Source organism: Patella vulgata, chromosome 9 (genome assembly GCF_932274485.2).
Source record: "Patella vulgata chromosome 9, xgPatVulg1.2, whole genome shotgun sequence".
Lineage (NCBI taxonomy): Eukaryota > Metazoa > Mollusca > Gastropoda > Patellidae > Patella > Patella vulgata.
In genome coordinates, this window is record NC_065887.2 from 36,295,960 (window position 1) to 36,316,424 (window position 20,465).

Genomic DNA, 20,465 nt, shown 5'->3' on the forward strand with positions numbered 1-20,465 from the left:
CATTGATCTATGAGGGAAATTTTGCCAGGACAGCGGCACTACAGCTTACTCTTATATCGAATTCCAACTGTCAAGAGATCTTTTACTTGCACACGATTGTGTACATAGGACCTCGGTTTTTCGTCCCATCCAAACAACTAGACAGCTGTCCTTGTCAGGCACTCCGTCCTGCATCACTGACAAGGGGGAACCACGCCGGAAAATCTGGATGAACTTTCTCGACCAATGCAGGGATTGAAGCCATTATCACTGGAACAGGAATACCAAAAACATGTATCTTTCATTAATTAATAGGACAATATGGTTTCGTTTGATTGTTAACAATCTGCCATACATATAACCATCTTCATAGCTATGTTATCCTTCCACCTCTAAACCATGATGCTAGACCACAAATGGGAAAAAAAGGGTGGAACTCAATAGTAGTATAATACATTGACCATAGTTTGTACATAGAAAGCCATAGTGCAATACACTATGAACATTTTGTTTTCATTTAAAACACACAGTCAACAGGAAATAAACATGAGTTGGTAAACATTACACGCATGGGTGGAAAATTCATAACAAAAACATAGGGATTGGTCATTGATTAGCGATACATAGTAATTAATTAGATTACATACTGTTACTTCTGATTGTTGATCACCATTAAGAATACATCTTCTGTCACACTCACAGATAAACAAAACTGTAAGATGTCTAAGCATACTTTCACGTTAAACTTCCAAATTGTTTTGGATCTCATTTATAATCGTAATTATCAATCAATCAATACAGTAATTCCTTTGGGTTGTCATCATTCAGTTAATTAATTTTGATTCAGTATAATGTGTTTGTATGAATGGCATGAAAGGCAGGATCGAAGCCCTATTATTTATTTGCTGAGGATAAAGTGATATTTTTGAACCAGAAGAGGTTCCATACAGTACCTCAATGCCAAGATGACAGCAGTTGGCCGTATCGGATTTACCAATAGGCATAGTAGACCATTGGTCTAGGGCACACAGATAGATTGATAAATCTGGTCCTGACTGAAACGTGCCAGCATTTCTATAAATTTATGGGTCCACTGATGAGTTTGGCATAGCACCACCCACAGCTATTTATAATTGTCTAAAGTTGTTTTCACAACCAACCTTCTAAATATTACTGTATAATTCAGACTCATTAATATCAGGTTATTTTAGGCCTTTATTATCTGATTGTAAAGGGAATGTTACGTGCGATGGCCATTTATAATCTTCTGTTGATAATGCACGTGCTGGTCTCTGTTGTGTAATACACATGAGGTTGAACATCCATTGTTCAAGTAAATTCAACTGTTATTAGAGCCGATTTCTGGCGATGTGGCTTACCCTATTGTCGGGTATTTCTTATTTCTATGTATTAAAAACACCTTATAGCGTAATGCTCCAGTTAATAGAATTTCACTTAGTTCTGTGTACGTGCAATTTTCTTCGTTTAATAACCCTCTTTCTGATTTTCTCATTAACAATTTGGCAATTTCCTTCAGAAAGTTTGTTATGCCCTTGGGTTACCTCCCCTGTGTATACTTCTGTTTCTTTAATCAGATTACCTATTACGAGAACACATCAGTATTCTTAACGACAACCCGCAGTTAAGAAGAGTTCTTCAATAAATTATTACACAATGTGTAATGTTCATGTTGAGACTGGTAGCCACTGACTTAAGTTTTCTTGATTTATTACATCGATAGGGAGTCTGGGAACAGTATGGTAACCGGGCAATTCATCTCATTTATTACCATTCTACTCAAATATTTGGCCTTGGATCCAACAGATAGAAGTCATGATAAAAACAAATTAGTTTGGATTAATAAATGGAGTGTTAGAAATTCAATTTATAATGGAAGCTTTTTATTTAGCTAGAACTGTACTGGCTCAAGTTCAATGATCAGATTATAACCATTTACCAGAAAAACATGACGGAGGCAATAAGATATTGTGAAAAAAGTCATTAATATAATTTTCTAGAAAGGTTTTATATTTGTAAAAATTCCATTTGCTTGATGTGGTTTAATATGTTGTTTATTCTTGAAAAAAAAAAAGCAATCCAGCTTATCAGATAATAAGGATGTATATGTATTCTGCTGTATAGAAAGGTTGTGAGTTATCGAGGTAGACTTTTTTTTTCACCTCAAATGATGAATGAAGGAAATCATGCGGCTGCTCTCTCATCTATCAAGTGCACAGTCTTTCACTTTATTGTGATTTAAGTAGAGCTGGATTCAGAGCAATTTAAATATCACTTCATTATTGTCAAACAAATTTTTCTCTTTCCTCAATGGGATCTGTATTTTCAAAAAACACAATGGACAGTGTTGTTGATGGATAATCGTATTGGAGAGGATTTATTACACCATTTCCTTTAAGTTCTTGTTAAGTTTTACAAATACATTTAGTGACATTTCGACAACTATAAAAGCAGCTAATGCATTATATGTCATTAAGTTTACTTAAAATTAGCGTGAAGGTACATGTGGCATTTCAATGAAAAGTAGCTACTTATTAGAGAATCTTTACAATTACATACAATTATTTGAATTACTGAAAATTAGTGAAACTACAATGGTGGATATTTATTCCATTTTTTACTACAGAAACGTGGTTGAATGCCCAGTAAACACTTTAAAAAATCATGTTGGGCTAACATATTTCAGTAAATTGAACCAGGTCTGAAGCAATACGGGGAAGTCAGACATAATATGCTTTTAGCTATTCAGCACTTGCATAAGACACCACCATGGCTCATTTCCTCATAATTTCGACAATTGAGGACTTCAAACATTGTAAACTCTTGAGTGTATTGGAAACTTCATAAAGGGAAAGAACGCAGAAGTCTTTCTTCTTTCTTTCCTAATAATTAGCTGCTATAATTAACCATTTAATGCCATGCCCACTTTCATTTCTGGGTGCTTCCCCTTTTTATACGCCCGCCATGAGACGAAGGATTCTATTGATTTTCAGCGATTTCCGATAATTACTGCCAGAGTTATGGCCCTTGATCACTTCAAAAATTATTGTGGACGCTCTAGAGGCTAAAGTTAATATCCGATTGACTTTAAATTTATACAGTGTTGATTTTCAGCAAATTTCCGATAATTACTGCAAGAGTTATGGCCCTTGATCACTTCAAAAAATCTTGTGGACACTCTAGAGGCTAAAGTTAATATCCGATTGACTTTACATTTATACACAGTGTTTAAGGTCATGAGATGAAGAAGCCTACTGATTTTCAGTGATTTTCGATAATTACTTCCAGAGTTATGGCCCTTGATCACTTTAAAAAAATTTGTGGACGCTCTAGAGGCTTAAGTTAATATCCGATTGACTTTAAATTTATACACAGTGTTTAAGGTCATGAGACGAAGAACCCTATTGATTTTCAGCAATTTCCGATAATTACTGCCAGAGTTATGGCCCTTGATCACTTCAAAAAATCTTGTGAACGCTCTAGAGGCTAAAGTTAATAACCAATTGACTTCAAATTTATATACAGTGTTTAAGATCATGAGACGAAGAAGCCTATTGATTTTCAGCGATTTCCGGTAATTACTACCAGAGTTATGACCCTTGATCACTTCAAAAAATCTTGTGGATGCCCTAGAGGCCAAAGTTAATATCTGATTGACTTCAAATTTATACACGGTGTTTAAGGTCATGAGGCGGAGAAGCCTATTGATTTTCAGCAATTTACGATAATTACTGCCAGAGTTAAGGCCCTTGATCACTCCAAAAAATCTTGTGGATGCTCTAGAGGCTAAAGATAATATCCGATTGACTTTAAATTCATACACCGTGTTTGAGGTAATGAGACGAAGAAGTCTATTCATTTTCAGCGATTTCCGATAATTACTGCCAAAGTTATGGCCCTTGATCACTTTGAAAAATTTTGTGACACTCTACATGCTAAAGTTATTATCTGATTGATACACAGAGTTTAAGATCTTGAGACGAACAAGTATGTTGATTTTCAATGAATTTTTATGACTTGAACCGCTAAATCCATGATATTAAAAGTTTTGTATACTAAACGTTAGCATGGGGCAGAACTTTATAAAAACCAAACAAATTCTAATGGTTTTCTGATAATTACTTCATGAGTTGTTACTCTTAATCAGATTTTAGTGTATTATAAATGTTTCATTACCGAAAAAAGTAAAAATATGTGACAACACTTGTTGACTCCCCGGACGACTTAGCTGCTGTGGGAGTATTTTTCGTTGCCTGGCAACCTATCTTTTAAACTCTTATATCCTCAGTTGGATTTTATTTAGCCCCAGTCATAGATAGAATGATCTACATCTAGCTAGAGTCTGATCATGTTGTTTGTCCTGATCTAGTTGAGATTAGCTTGTTTGCTTGCTACTGTCAATGACCTGTGATGATGGATGCTGGTTGAATATAAATGTAAAGTGTACCAGTTGTTTATTCTGTATCAATAACTACATTCTATATGTCTTACACTATAACCAGCTGAACTAGACAGATACTAGTTAAAGAGGAAAAACACTATGAAATATTTGTTACTGAAATCTGAAGAAGCCATAAATTAATGGGTGGTGTGAATCCAAGAAGGAGGAAAGCAAGAATGAAATGGGTTTTAACATTCTACCTTTCAGCAACAACCAGGCTAATTGAAACGGACATATGCCATACAACAGTGGGTGCTTCTACTCTTCATCCACTTCCAAATGTCTTGGGTTCTTTTACATGTGCACGCCAACAAGTACAAGCAGGGGCGTACATAACGATTTTGTTTGGGGGGGTGTTTAGCCAAAATGCGACCGACTGATGCACATACCCCCAGTATGAGTGACGCAGTCAGGAACCGCGCACCACAGGTGCAAGTTTTCTAGGGGCCATGTGCAGAGCGGGTCTAGAAGCTGGGAATAGGGGGTGGGTGGGGGTGGTTCCAAATCTAGGGCGCTATCCACAATTCGCCGATCGTTGTCTCGCCAGAAAGCAGTTTTATTTAAGTTGATATAAAGTTTATGTCATATATGATGATTGTGCCTATAACACTGAGCAACCTGAGAAAATTTTGAAAAATGAGTCAATATCCTATAGCATTTGAGGTTATTGCTGGGATAAAGTCTTGAGGACGAGAGGACCAAAAATGTGAGCCAATGGGACAGAATCTCGAGATCTGCCGCTGTCATTTCCCCCTGTTTCGCAAGAGTTGACATAACATTTGTATAGTCTGACGCCCCACGACCCACACACCAGTATAACGGGGAGGTCACTATAATCGTGAATATGATAGTGCTGAGACAGTATAAGAAACAGAGGAATAGAAGAATAATGTTATAATGGAATCGAGTGCCGAAGGCGCGAAAAAATTCAGATATGTAACCAAGCTTTTAATTTTTCGGAACTGGGCCTGAAAATTTTAGTCATTGTCATGGCAAATGGAACCAAATTCTCGCTAACACGAGGATAAGAAATGAAACAGAATCTTGTGGCCTATCTTTCAATTTCGCCTGTTTTGTAATTGTTTGTTTGACTCATTAATTCATTTAGTCTGAGACCGACTGCGGTGAGTACTTTTTTTGAGACCGACTATTTTTTTGCCATGAGGGAAAAACATTTCATAGAACAACATACTCACAACAGAATAAGAGTGACAAACATTTTTTCAAACATGACAAACAGACATGGTTATTTTATACTATAGTTTTGTGTGACGTATGCAATTTAGGCTCACGGATTCACACAAATACATAGTATTTGGGATCTATTCTGGTATTGTTTGTTTGCCTCATTAATTCATTGAGTCGCCGATGCATAATTTTGAGACCGACTGCAGTGACTGCACTTATTTTGAGACCGACTATTTTTCTCCCTGGGGGAAATTTTGTTCATAGACAAACATACTCACAACAGAATAAGAGTGAAACACAACATTTTTTCAAACATGATAAGTTGACAAGGTTATTTTATACTAAAGTTTTGCGTGAGTAGCGTGGCGTATGCAGTGAACACTTATTTTGATACCGACTGCTCTTATTTTGCGACCGACTGCACTGATTTTGCGACCGACTATTTTTCTTCCTGGGGGGGTCACACACCCCCACATTTACGCCCCTGAGTACAATTGATCTTAGTTTTTGTCCCATCCAAAGAACTAGAAGCTGTTTCTTTTCCAGACCTTCTGCACCATTGAGCTACTGTGGCTCCCGAGGAAAACAGCAAAATTATAGAGACAATTAACCATGTCCGAGCAGAACAGTAGGACATTAAAACCCCATTTCAATCCAGTTTAAGATTACTTTCACAATCTACAGGAACTAAAATTTATAAACTCTCGAACCGATTCCTAAATTCTCTAAAATAAAAGTTACCTTATCTCCCAGTTTACTGGAAAAGAGGTTACCAATTTTGTAACGTGTGTTTTTTCATTTATGTATTATGTTTTTTTTACATGAAATGGTCTAAGCCGCTTTACTTCTGTCCTTAAAAGGAAAAGGTCCCATATAGAACCTCTGATTTTTTTTTTGATTATACATAATCTAGATCGTGGGAAATGTGTCTTTTGAATTGATCAAATGGTATGACAATAAGATAATCGGACAATGAATGTCATCTAGTCCCAAATTAAAAGATTAGATAAGTTTTTATTGTATAGAAACATCAATAAAAGACAGCATATATACAATTTTAAAAATATTATAGACACGAAATATGAAAAATTTAAATGCAAGATGTGTGGGTGAAGAATGTTACAGAAAGACATATTTTTTGGGACAAAGCATTACTCATCATGTTCTTCCAAGATGGTGGAGCGATGATGTCATACTCAGTTCATGGTCCATAGAGTACGGTCATACTTGTCTTCTGTATAAACCAACAGCATCATTTCTACCAAATCTGGACAGTATAACCCACCACTGTGCAAAAAGTACTGACCCTATATGTATATTAATCTTTAAGTGGCATTTAGCGATCAGAAACACATTAACAGAACACAGTTTTTATGGGATACAATCACTAGTTTTATTCTAAAAGCACAACGTTTCGACAAGTATCCTCTTATCATTATCAAGCACAATGACGTTTAGTAAACTTGAGGTCAATATATACAAAATTCATAGTGAAACCATCAACATGGATTAAAGTAACAGTAACAAAAATAATAATGTCACTGTCTCTGCATCTCATGAGAAAGATTAAATTATTACACACTCTTATATATTTGTCTTCAAGTTTACTAATCTGACGAACACACTTAATTGCCTGTGTTCTGTTATATGTATATTATTAAGTGAGAAATTAAAGGGAAGTGAAAGTAACACATTGATTAAACTCGTAATAACATAGAGGTGTATCCAGTCACACGTACTGCTAGAAAGGTAAACCAAAAAGGTTGGGTGGACTTTTAAAAAATCCTATGCAAAGATCCTCCATCAAGTTAGGATTATACTAAATCAATAAAATCATATGTTGGCCGGAAGGACTTATATGAAATTCTGTCTGAAGTACTTCACAATTTAAGTCGGGTCTACCTTGGGCCTACAGACAACTGCTTATTAAACATCCTGATTTAGTGTTATTTTATTGTGTTGAACTCTGCCATGTTGTCTCTTTAAAGTATATCTGAGCAAGAGATAGATAGATAGTCTAGGTATAAAGAATATCCTGGTTATCTACACATCTGTGATCCTATCAACAGAGTACTTGAACTCTGACTCACATAATTCATGCCCTTTTGGTCGACTTTACACAATAACATATATAACATAGGATTGTAGGATGGGGCAGGCTTCTGCAGAACACAGTCAGACAAACAACCCAAATTATTGAAAATAGATGTTATTGCTCAATGGAGACATTTAAAAAAATTATTTCATCACAAATCATGTTGCAACAGCATTGATGAAGACATTTCTCCTAGTGGAATCATTACTACTATCGATATTTCTGGTAAATGAACTATTAAAAAATTATAAACCCCAGTTACTAAAGTAGCACTAAGAATTGGGCAGCCATGGTGACCATTACAGGCAGAACATTTTATACACCCACATTGGGTATAATATTGGGACTTTCTGACCTCACAAAGAATAGGGGATACGAGACCAATCTAGATATGTTTTGCTTGAAGAAAACAGCAGTTACAGTAATAGTTCTGCATATATTCAGAAGCAGATTTATTATATAATTCAATATATCATCTTGACATGCCTACACTGTATACAGAAGACAAGTAGGAAAACATGGCCATTCACTGTACAATAAATACTGGTACATAGATTTTACCATTAATCAAGCGCTGAAATAAGCGTCCGGACACGGACAATGTCTGGGCGAATTGACCCCTTTTGACAGGACAAATTGCCTTTCGTCAGGACATAATTGTCCGACCGTGTTTTTGTAAAACATTAAGTCAAAAATATTCGAGTCGATCGCTATTTATTATTAGACTCGAAAGTCCAGAACCAAAAATATCAATGACCCGAGTCATAGTGAAAATGTTACTATTTATATCTCGGCTGCGTGCAGATAAAATCTTCAATAATTTTTAGAATCGACTCTTTTACGCTGGTTATATCAACGACCCGAGTCATAGTAAAAATATTACTATTTATACATGTATCTCTCTCGGCCACGTGAAGAAAAAATAATGAATAATATTGAGAATCGGCTCTTTTACACTGGTTATTCGAGTCTCGTAGCTAGCTTTGCGTTACTTTCGTATATGATTAGCTCTAAATCACACCTAACATGACATGTAATTATATAAATTATTAGTAATAAAAGTAATAATATTTTAAAATTAGTTTACAAGAAAATGTCCAAGTTGACTATGGATGTAATTAGGGACAGACTTTTTATACGAAAATATCTCACTTTGTTGGACACTTCCGATGTGAATGCAAATAGAAGAGCCGTGAAAACGTGTCGAATAAAATAACTTCTTACTTTTCCCAACCCTCGGACACGGATATCCCGGCTAGTGGGACCGTTCGAGAAAATTCAAAGACTGGTACTGTGTCTTAATCTTATGTCTCTCATAAAGACACTTCTAAATGGGGGCCGTCGCCGTCACCAGTTCGAAAATTACAAACACGAACCGTAGAAAAGTGGATCAAAAATGACTTGGCAGATTCTGAACCATTAAGGATAACTCAAGATGTCTATTCTTTAGTTAAATTTGAATCTTAATCAGAGTTTTTAGGATTTAGTCCCCAGCCCCACCAAAGAGATTAATGACATTATTATATGACCTATAAAGTTGTATTCCATATACATATAAAAACTTAAAACTCCAGGTTGTATGTGAGTCATCAATTTATTTTATTAATAAATGTATGTATAATAATATATATAAACATAGTAAATTTCAACAGTTTTTTGGTTTCATATATTTTATAAAGTATTTGTCAGGCTGAAAATCTGAAATGTCCGGCCGAAAATCAGTTCAGCCTGACATTATGTCAGGCTGAACCTTAGCAGTTATTTCAAGGCTTGCCATTAATTAATATTTCAGTGGATGGACAGACTTTCTAGAATATTCTTGAGGCATTGCAGTTTCCAAACTGAAAATTACCAAAATAAAACCTCTATAGTTGAAATTGATATTCCAGTACCGGTACTGGTTAATTTAAGTCTCCAAAAAATAGGTTGATTTTATTGAACCATTATTGTCAGGTTGTTCATTTCACACGCAGTAGATGAGAACAACAAGGCTCCTGTGGATAGCGATTCTTTCATCACAGTGGAAAATTGAACGAGTCCTTATTGATGCTTGAGTTTAGAAAAATAATCATTCTTCCGTTTTTTGTTAGCTTTTTATTTCTCTTCAGTTGTTTTTGTATAGAACCATCTTGGTGGATGATCAAATATTGTCTGAAGTTCTACATTAAAAGCTTCTTGTAGACCATGTGTCAGGAATAGTCAGATTTCCCGAAAACATAAAACGTCGAGCAGGATAAACAGTCTTTAATAAAATCAATATACTTTCATAAAATTCGTAAAAAGCTATGGGGTAGTAATTATATTGATTAGGATCTGTTTTCGTTAAGTATTTTAACAGCAATATCGTGTCTGTTTGACTAGCGGCCAATTGTGACTCAAATTACCTGAAACTATTATCTGAATAACAATAGTCATTTATTTTATGCTGTCATCGCGACATTTTATGTGTTTAACATGCTAAAATGTAACACCTCTACAAAGGAGTTCATTATTACAGATTTTTATGCAATAATACAGAAGAGTAAAATATTCAAAGGACAGTCACATTTGCACTTTCAACAGGCATTATGCAAGAGCTGAATTTGCCTATTGCAGGTCTTGCTTTAGGCCTTAAATGTTTCATAAACTATTAATTAGACATTATTAACATGACAAGACCATAATCAACTCTCGATGCCTTCAGATGTCTCTGATATTATGTAGATTAGAATGGTTAAGCCATTTAATGATTTAATTTAAAAATGGAGAAGTGAGGCTAAGCTTCAAACAACCAGTATGTTGGTTACAATCAGTGCACACGTCTTGTTAAACCTTCAAAGGCTAACATCTTCGCTCAGAATAAAGTAATTTGACTGAAAGTTTCAATATATTCATTATGCATTATCTATTTTTGAACTATAACAGTTAGAATGGCTTGCTCTGTATCTAAATCTTACATAATGCTTCTTTATGCTTCAACTTGAGAAATTCAAGATTCCTAAGTATGACTTTTAAGTTACAGTTAGAAAACTTGGACCCTTTCTTTAGTTAATATAATTTGACTTTTAGATAAACATGCCTTCAATCATGGTTGAACTTCTCAAACTGTTTTGGTGAGTCCACAATGTTCAAGTGGTTGGGAACTTGTCTCTTGACAAGAATGTTCTAGGTCTGTTGCCAAGAGTGTCCCAGGTTCAGGTCAGAGCATGGGTCAAGAAGAAGAACCATCATGATTTTTAAAGCAATGCTCTTTTATATCAGGGACGTAGTCTTGCAGGACTGATAACGAAGGTGTGCCTACTTTATAGATAGGACAAAACAAACAAGGTCCAACTGTGTTCACATTGGCGTGCAAGAAAACAACACCCTTGAAGAATAGGTGGAAATGCCACTGTCTGGTCAAAATTGATTTGTGCAAGTACCAGATGTTAGTCTCAAAATGACCAGAGTATTGTGTTGATGAGACATTAAACCCCATTTCATTCAAACTCTTATAGGCTATTATTCAATATTCAAGAAATAATCCTGGATGATTAAAGGACAACAATCTACTAAATTTATTCAGTTTATCAGTTGGAATAATAAAAATAAAAACGAACAGCAATTATTTTGGGCTTACAGAAAACAGAAATTAACGAGTTAATTTATTGACAGAACTCATTTACCATAACAAAGTTGTTAGGCACCATCACGAATGAAGAGTGGGTTACTTACTGGTAAGCTGTCTAATCACTAGTAATATTGCCATCTACATGAAAAATGACACCAACTTGTAGTTATCTAGTTATAAATCTCGAGGCGTATGAATACCTTGTGGACGCGTAAACCAAAATTCTTATAATTATATTATATTGATTTTCTAAGCGCGTATGATCGACAATGCGTTGTAAAAATCATGAAATATAACATTGTTTATGTCTTTTGCCAAAGTAAATTAACTATTCCCCCTTGGATATCTCAAATATTATATTTTCAATGACCGTACTCTGTGATCAGTCGGAACTCCATTAACATGTTTGATCGCTTCTCATTAAACACTTGTTCAGAACTTTGGTGTCTGGCATGATAAAGTTGTTTTTCGTTTGATAGTCTCGGTCTTGGTAACATTAAAAGGTCATTGGTCCGTTGGAAGACAGACAGATAGTTTTATTGTACCGAATAACTAAAGAAAAAACCCCAGATAGGTTACCTGACAAAGAACATAAGCCCATAATTATCATGATTGATGTTAAAACAGTTGTTTTTTGTATTTATTGACTTCTGTTTAAATGCTCTTTAGATTGATTGTACTATTTTAATCTAATATTGTTGTCACTGTAGATCTGTCCACATCAACACTCTTCAGGTCATGGTTCAGTTCTTGGGGGAATTGTTAGCAGATATGCAGGGATTGTTTTTATATGCCCACATTGGAATGTGGTTGTATATTACCGTCACCACTATCCGTTGATCTGTTGGTCCGGCGTCCACAATTGGTTGTGGACACTCTTAGAGTCCAAAGTTAATATCAGATTGACTTTAAATTTGTACACCGAGTTGAAGGCTATGATGTGAAGGATCCTATTGATTTTCCACAATTTATTATAATTACTGCCATAGTTATGGCTCTTGAGGCTAAAATTAATATGATTGCTTCCAGAGTTATGGCACTTAATATAAAATGTTTTGTATACTTAACGTTAGTATAGGTAGGGAAAAACTATTAGAAGCTAATTCTAATGATTTCTGATAATTACTTAATGAGTTGTTACTCAGAATCAGATTTTAGTATAAATGTTTTCATTACTGGCAAAAGAAAAAATATGCTACATCCCTTATTGACTGCCCAGAAGACTTAGCTGCTGTGGGTGTATATGTTTGTTTGCTGGAAACCTATGTTTGAGGTCATAAAGCAGCTGATCATGGTCAGTTGCATTTTTCAGACAACACTATAAATAATGTTCTTTAAGGCAATAACATTTAATTCAAGAAACATATCAAGGGTAGATAATCATCTCATCATTGTATGTATTGATCAGAACCAAACCATTTTTGGCACTGATATTAAACATACATTATGCAAGAGCTAAATCTTTTTTTTTTTTTTTTTTTTTTCAAATAATCAATAACAGCATAGTACATAGTTGACATATTACAATCACAGTGTGTAGCATCATACAGATAGCGTCGGTTTAATGTTGAAGGCTATACTATATTACATTGAGTAGAACAAATATATTCACAAAGAAAATAAAATCTAATAAAAAAACTAAACAAAAAAAAAAAAAAAAAAAAAAAAAATACAGAGATAGCTACAGGTATTAAGGGGTTGGAATACTAGGAATGGAATACTAGAGGTATGCATAATATTCATATGGTATAATCCCATTTATTTACTAAGGTTTCGTTTAATTCATTTTCTATCTGTTGTTTACCTTTTAGGTAGTTTCGATAATTAATAATTGTCGGTCTGATATTTTCTATTTTCGATTTGTAGAGGTAGTATTTTGTTAAAAATATTAAATGATTTACAAATAAGAATTCACGATATGATTTAAAAACTGTTTCTTTCAGAAAACCGAAATGAATGTTCGTATGTTGTAATTGTAATGAAATGTAATGAGAAGATTTCATGTAAATCATTCCATATTACCTGGGCGTAATTGCAGTATATAAAAAGGTGTTCCGGGGTTTCTATATTTGAATAACAAAAAACGCACAATGAAGACTCCTTTAATTGGACTAAATCTGCCTACTGCAGGTCTTTCTTTAGGCTTTAAATGTTTTCTAAATTATTAATTAGAGATTAATTAACTGATCCAGGCCATAATCAACTCTTGATGGCATCTGATTTCTCCAATATTAAATAGATTAGAACGGTTCAACCATACTTTAATTTAATTTAAAAATGGAGGATCAAGACTTAGCTTCGAACAACCAGTACGGTGGATAAAATTATTGCCCACGTCTTTTCAAACCTTCAAAGGTTAATTTCTTCGCTCACAATAGAGTAATTGGAATGTTATTTTCAAATTATTCATTTTACCTTATCTATTTTCGAACTATTATAGCAAGAATGGCTAGCTCTTTATCTAAATCTTACATAATGTATCTTTAATGTTACTGATTTAGAAATTCAAGTTTCAAAATGTTGTAGTTTGCAAGGGATTCAAAATCACTCAAATTACCATTGATGGCTTTAATGTGATACCACTTTCTGATTCATTTATTTGACACTAGCTATGATAGACTATACAGTGCAAAGACCATTAATGTAGCTATTTGAAACTAGCTATGGTAAACTTTAATAATAATATAGTATAGCTATTTGACACTAGCTATGATAAACTATATTAATAGTTATTTGAACTTACTAGCGATTTTGTCTAAGATACAGTTGGATTTTGAATATGAAGGAGATAAAACAATATATTACAGGTAAGTGACAAAATTATCCTAACAAATGTCTTCCGAATACAAGGGTATCAGGAACTCCTCTGAACCCTTGAATTCATGAGCCAGTTTGTGTTTTAACTGTTGATTGACTGACCAAATAAAGCCTGCAACAAAAAACGGCAGTATAGAACATGGTTCATTAAAGATACATTATGGGAGATGAGATAACGAGTTGGCAATTCTCATTATAATAGTTAAAAACTACATAATGTAAAGGCAATTTGCTGAAAATTTCAGTCAAATTGATCCACTATGAAACGAGAATTAAGCGGATGAAAGTTCCGCTTAGTCTCAATCATCATTACAAAACTAATAGTCTCGATTATCCATTTAATCGTTAATCACGAAGGAAAGTTTTGCAGCAAATAGGACTATAATCCAACAAATATCGCAGGCTAACCTTGACATCGCGAGCTGATTATGGTCTGGATAAGTTAATTAATGTCTAATTAATAGTTTTTATAACATTTCAGACCTAAAGAAAGACCTAAAATAGGCAGATTTTGCTCTTGCATAATGTATGTTTAAGGCAGACCTAATAAAACACAACTTTTGATCAGTATCGCTCCAGTTAGAGCCACAAGTAGTGACCGATGTTGTATATGCTTACTTTATCTGGAATACCTGATACCACTTCTGAGATGAGAATATAACATAACAAATGTTTATTCTATATTGAATAGTTTACAGTATGACATTGATGAAAGATATATAATGTTAGTATATAGCTGGCAAATATCACCTTCATAATGTCACCATATTTTCTTCATATCAGCCACATGGACAATATGGTTTTAAAACAATGGTTTTCTTGACATAGGTGTTCGACCTTGAGTATAGAAGTATATTCCGGGAGTCACAACACTGAACATTCATTAGAATATATTGTTTTTGTTAATTGGTTTTCATATAAATACATGTTGTAAAAAATATAGTTATAATAGAATGGAATAATCAAATGGGATGTCAAAGACAGATTTAGTATACCCTGCTCTTGTTGAGTTTCACTTTGAATATAAATCTATGACAAATTGTTTTGGTAATGTGCATGTCCAGAAATACGGATATATGTTTTGTTTGAAATAACTTGATAAAAACTTGTTAAGCCTCACAAAAAAGACTCAATTAACTTGTCAAGAAAATGTATTTTGTGATGGAGATACTGAGCAATAATGACAGGAATTTCCCTTCCATGAGATTAGAATTTCACTACTATAACCTTTTCATAGACAGGAAGCTAATTCTTTTATAACAAGATAATCATGGAGGCTGATATGAGGTCAGGTGAAAAAACACTGTATTAATGTCCTCGATCAGTGTCATATTCCAACAAAATCTAGTGTTGTGACAAAAAATATATTTCAAGTCTTAATCTCAAAAGTTGCCATCAATATTTAAATCTAGATATCCTGGAAACTAAAAAAAAAAAAATCCAAAATGTCAGTCAAGTTATTAGCATGCACATCAGCAGTTGTCATGGCCTTTGATCAAGAATCGTTAAAGACTGTAAATATATAACAACTTCCTTTACCATTCAGGTCTGATTATATAATCATCCAGCCATTCTTTTCTACACACTGTTTATTACAGGGGGGGGATTGCCAAATGGTTAGTGCATACGCGTTGTATCATAAGGTCTGTCATTGAGTCAACTGCCGTGGTTATACAGGCATCTAACTCGTATAAGCTTAATTTCTGGTGGCATGTCCATTGTTGTACCGCCACTAATGTTTGTGCGTATTTGATATCGTAAGATAAAATGTCTTAAAAAATAACTTGGAACTGCCCTCCGTCCACCCTGTCTTCCATCATAAATTTGAATGATTTGTTTGTTTTCCATTGCTTATGGTGGCATGCCATTGCTTATGGTTTGAGCTGGTTAGATGGGTTTCAATTCAGCAATGGCAAATTGACCCAAAAGCTAACCAGCATTAGCATGGCAAATAAACAAATCATTCTAATTTAGGATGGAAAATGGGCTGAATCGAAACCCATCTAACCATAAGCAATCGACACCCATCTAACCGGCCCAAACCATAAGCAGTTGAAACCCATCTAACCAGCCCAAACCATAAGCAGTTGAAACCCATCTAACCGACCCAAACCATAAGCAGTTGAAACCCATCTAACCAACCCAAACCATAAGCATTGGCAAACCGACATAAAAGTAAACAACCATAAGCATGATTACATTTAATAACTGTCGGAACCTAATGCTTCAGTTGTCATTTAATAGATGACATTTCACACCAACTATTTGGATTTATTAAGGAGGAACACTCACACCATCCAGAACTTATCTCTGGTTTTATTTGTACAAATTTAATTCACTGTTGGTTATATGTATAGCTATTACAAACACTCCTACGTATTTGTGTGATAATTTCTGTTTTATCAATGTATCTATATTTTTGTTGTGTTGAATAATTCTGAACGGCTGGTGCCTTCTGGTGACTTTTTCTACTCCAACTGCATACCAGTTTATTGTATTATATTTATGTGCATTATAGTAGGGAAATTTGTGACAGCTATTTCTGTTAGTTAAATGTAAGTAGTGATGTTTGATGTGCATGAGGCAGGGTAAGCCTGAATTTCTGAAATACTTGCTGACAATTATATTTTAAAGATTTTAGAGCGTCGATACAGGATTGTATTGTTTTATACTGGTGTATACATTAATACCACCATGTATTGATACAAAAATTTGTGAAAAGGGAAGCTACTCCTTGAAAACCTGGGAGTTGCGTGGTAGATTTGTCTATGATGTGACCAGTAAATGAACATGTTCTGTTATCTATGCATAGTTTGCAAGTGGTCACCCTGCTTGTGGGTTTTCTACAGGTTCTCGGGTTTCCTCCCCTTGTTTAAAAAAACACAGAGCACAAACAAATTTTTGTAATCAGAGCATTACCATGAAATGAACTGGATTACAGAGAATGGATGTTGAGCTCAATTTTTAGAAATGTATTTTCTGAAAAATAAGGGTTGCACATTGAAAAGAATACTGGTAAATGACTTTCAGTAGTCATAAATTCCTCTGGTTCCGTGCCAGTTTACCATAATGTTTTCCATGTGAAATGAAGATAAATCCAATTCAAAGCCACTACTACAGATAGTACTACTTCACTGCTCTAAACCTGTATAACTGTTGGTACTTGAACTCCCAAAGGTAGCCTTATGGATCACACAATCAATAGCCATTATCTTAAAAGCATGTATTTAGTATTCTTATTGACTGACGCCATTCTACTAGTTCTTTTTATTGACAAAGAAGAGTAACTGGTAATTGGAAATATGTAAATTTTAGATCAACACTTTGGTACTTTAAGTAGAATGAACATGTTGATGTATTCAAGTTGTTTTATTCCCTCTTGATCCCTAAATCAATTTCTAGCTTCTACAAATGTCATTAACGCTGGCTGAAGAAGTTCATCTGCTTTTCTTTTATTAAATGTGTGGTACAATGCAAGGGAAATAACTCCATTTAAACATGACTCGATTTTCTTGTTGTGCAAAGGCATGGATACTTATGTCAAGTCATAGTAGCCTTTATGCAAAATCATACATTGTTTTACAGAAATTCTTTAGAAAGAATGCAAACAGAAACTGTGTTTATGCATAAAACAAACTGTATTCTTCTAAACTATTTCTTCCTTTTTTACGGGCACGCGCTCAATCAGTTTATTGTCCTCCGCCACACTTTTTGTGACACAATAACTCTCCTTCTGATTGAGCTAGAATGTTCAAACTTTGTGTAGGGTTTTATTAGGTTATTGACGTGATGGAGTTCGAAGATGAGCATTTTCTGCTCAGGGTACGTACAGCGATTGGTTGAGACTTTTGATTCTAAATGAGTGAGAGTGGTGAAACTTTGTGTATGGTTTCATTACGTCAGTACCTTGATGAAGTTCGATGATGGGCATTTTCTGCTTAGGCAAAGTAGAAAATTCAATCTGATTGGTCGAGCCTTTGGAGCACAATAGCTCTCTTTCTAATTGTTCAAACTTAAAGATACATTATGTAATATTTAGATAAAGAGCTAGCCATTCTTGCTATAATAGTTCAAAAATAGATAATGTAAAATGAATAATTTGAAAATTTTATTTAAATTACTCCATTACGAGGGAAGATATTAGCCTTTGAAGGTTTGACAAGACGTGCAATAATTTCAACCATCGTATTGGTTGTTCGAAGCTAAGTCTTGCTCCTCCATTTTTAGATTAAATCAAAATATGGCTGAACTGTTCTAATCTATTTAATATCAGAGAAATCCGATGCCATCAAGGGTTGATTATGGCCTGGATAAGTTAATCAATGTCTAATTAATAATTTAGATAACATTTTAAGCCTAAATAAGACCTGCAATAGACAGATTTAGCTCTTGTATAATGTTTGTTTAATGTAGGTGTCTACTAGGTGAATACCTGGACAAAGTTCGTTCATGCACATTTTCCACTAAGGCTAAGCAGAGATAAGCATTTTGATTGTTTGAGACTTTATAAAATAATAACTTTGGTCCATAATGGGTGAGAGTGATGAAACAGAAAATAGATTGATTATATCAAAACCTTGACTAAGTTCTAAGTAATTTAATTGGTCAAGATTTTGGAACATAACAACTCTGCTTTTAATTGAGGTAGAATCTTTAAATTTGGTGTAGATGTTCATTAGGTGAATTACTTCACCGAGTTCAATGATTAACATTTTCTGCTAAGCAAAGCTAAGCAGAGCTAAGCAGTTTCGTTGGTCTTTGATTCTAACTTAGTGTAGAGTTTCACTACCACATACCAAACTTTGACTGAGTTCGATTGGGAACATTTTCTACTTAGAATAAGTATAGTGATGAAACTTAGTGTTGGGTTTCACTACCAGAAACTTAACTGAGATCAACTGTGAACATTTTCTGCTTAGACTAAGAATAGATAATCAGTTTTATTGCTCGATACTAAGTACCCCTGAACATGTTATATAAGAGCGCACTATAAATATGCTGTAATAATAATAATAATAATGATAATATGCAATTAATTAATATGTGTCATTTATTTAATTTGGAGTTGTGGTTTGGGGACATCAGCCTCATTGTTGGCTTGTTACTCATCAGCAGGCATCGATATTTCCACGCACGGCATGCGCAGGCACATTTGCTTTAAAAAAACTTTTTTGCAGGCACATTTTTAAAGATGTAGCCACGCGCCCGGCACTATTTTTTGCCGCACAGCACAAAGAAAAAATCGAAGAAAGCCGCCCAGTTGTATTTAAACCCTTCGTCCTTCTCTGTACACAAGAAACTTGGCGCTCGAAATTTACCACGGCAATTAAACGGCAAAGCCATGGTAAAAGCTGTCAGGGCATAATTTATTTATGTGTGCCGTAGTAGACCCTATCATCCCAAATTAGTTTAAAGAAAGATGTATTGGTATTTGGTTTATTTATACTTAGAAGATGTGTAGGCCTAGGTCTATTCATTATTCTACAGTCTTTATATTTGTTTATTTGCCGTAATTAGGTCACACAGACCAATTTACGGCACTCCAATTTTATTTCTTACCTGTGTTGACCGTGGATTTGCTACGGCCCGAGAGTAGGACTAGGAGGACGATGAGAGCTTTCTCAGTTTCTGCCTGACCTGATTCTCATTCCACCGTAATAACAATAATATTCGTGAGACACGTACAACAACTTTACAAACAAGTCAAATAATACAAAGTGTTTTAATTATTAATATCTACCTGTTATCATAATTCGTTGGACTCAAATAAAACACAAACACCGTTTTAAGAATCGTAATTATTAATATCTACCTGTTATCATAATTCGTTGTACTCAAATAAAACACAAACACCGTTTTAAGAATCGTTTTAATTTTTAATCTCAAAGTAATAAAGTAATATTTGAAAAAAACCCAACAAAACAACAAATACCGAAAGGTCCTCAACTTATCTATCCAGAGAAACTGAGTGGGGCGGGACAATTTTATGCTCGGTCGGGTGGTGTCAAAAAGTTTTTAGATCCCTGTATCATTGATGAAAATTAAGTGAATTTGGTAAAATTTGAATATATAAATGAAAATTTGAATTGCACTGAACCAAATACAAAAGGCAGGAGATGCTCTGAAAATACACCAAGAAGGGTTTAATTTTCATAAAAGACCATGCGCCCCCCTCCCAAAATTTTTTTTTTTGCATCGCTCCGCTCGCCAAATATATTTTTACACCACTCACCAAATCCTGGCTACATCCCTGTGTTTCAGTATGACCCTGCAGGCACATTTTCAAGTGTGTGCGCAGGCACACTCAACTTTTATAGAGCCCTGCTCATCAGATGTGA

General features: G+C 34.4%; 1 protein-coding gene and 1 long non-coding RNA gene across 8 annotated transcripts in view; one reads left to right on the plus strand and one right to left on the minus strand.

The window, feature by feature from the left end:
• The window catches only part of LOC126832302 (5'-AMP-activated protein kinase subunit gamma-1), a 134,610-nt gene that overhangs the window by 79,757 nt on the left and 34,388 nt on the right, over positions 1–20,465 (plus strand). The window lies entirely within an intron of this gene.
• The window catches only part of LOC126832315 (uncharacterized), a 49,281-nt gene that overhangs the window by 23,020 nt on the left and 5,796 nt on the right, over positions 1–20,465 (minus strand). The gene's annotated exons all lie outside the window — the stretch shown is intronic.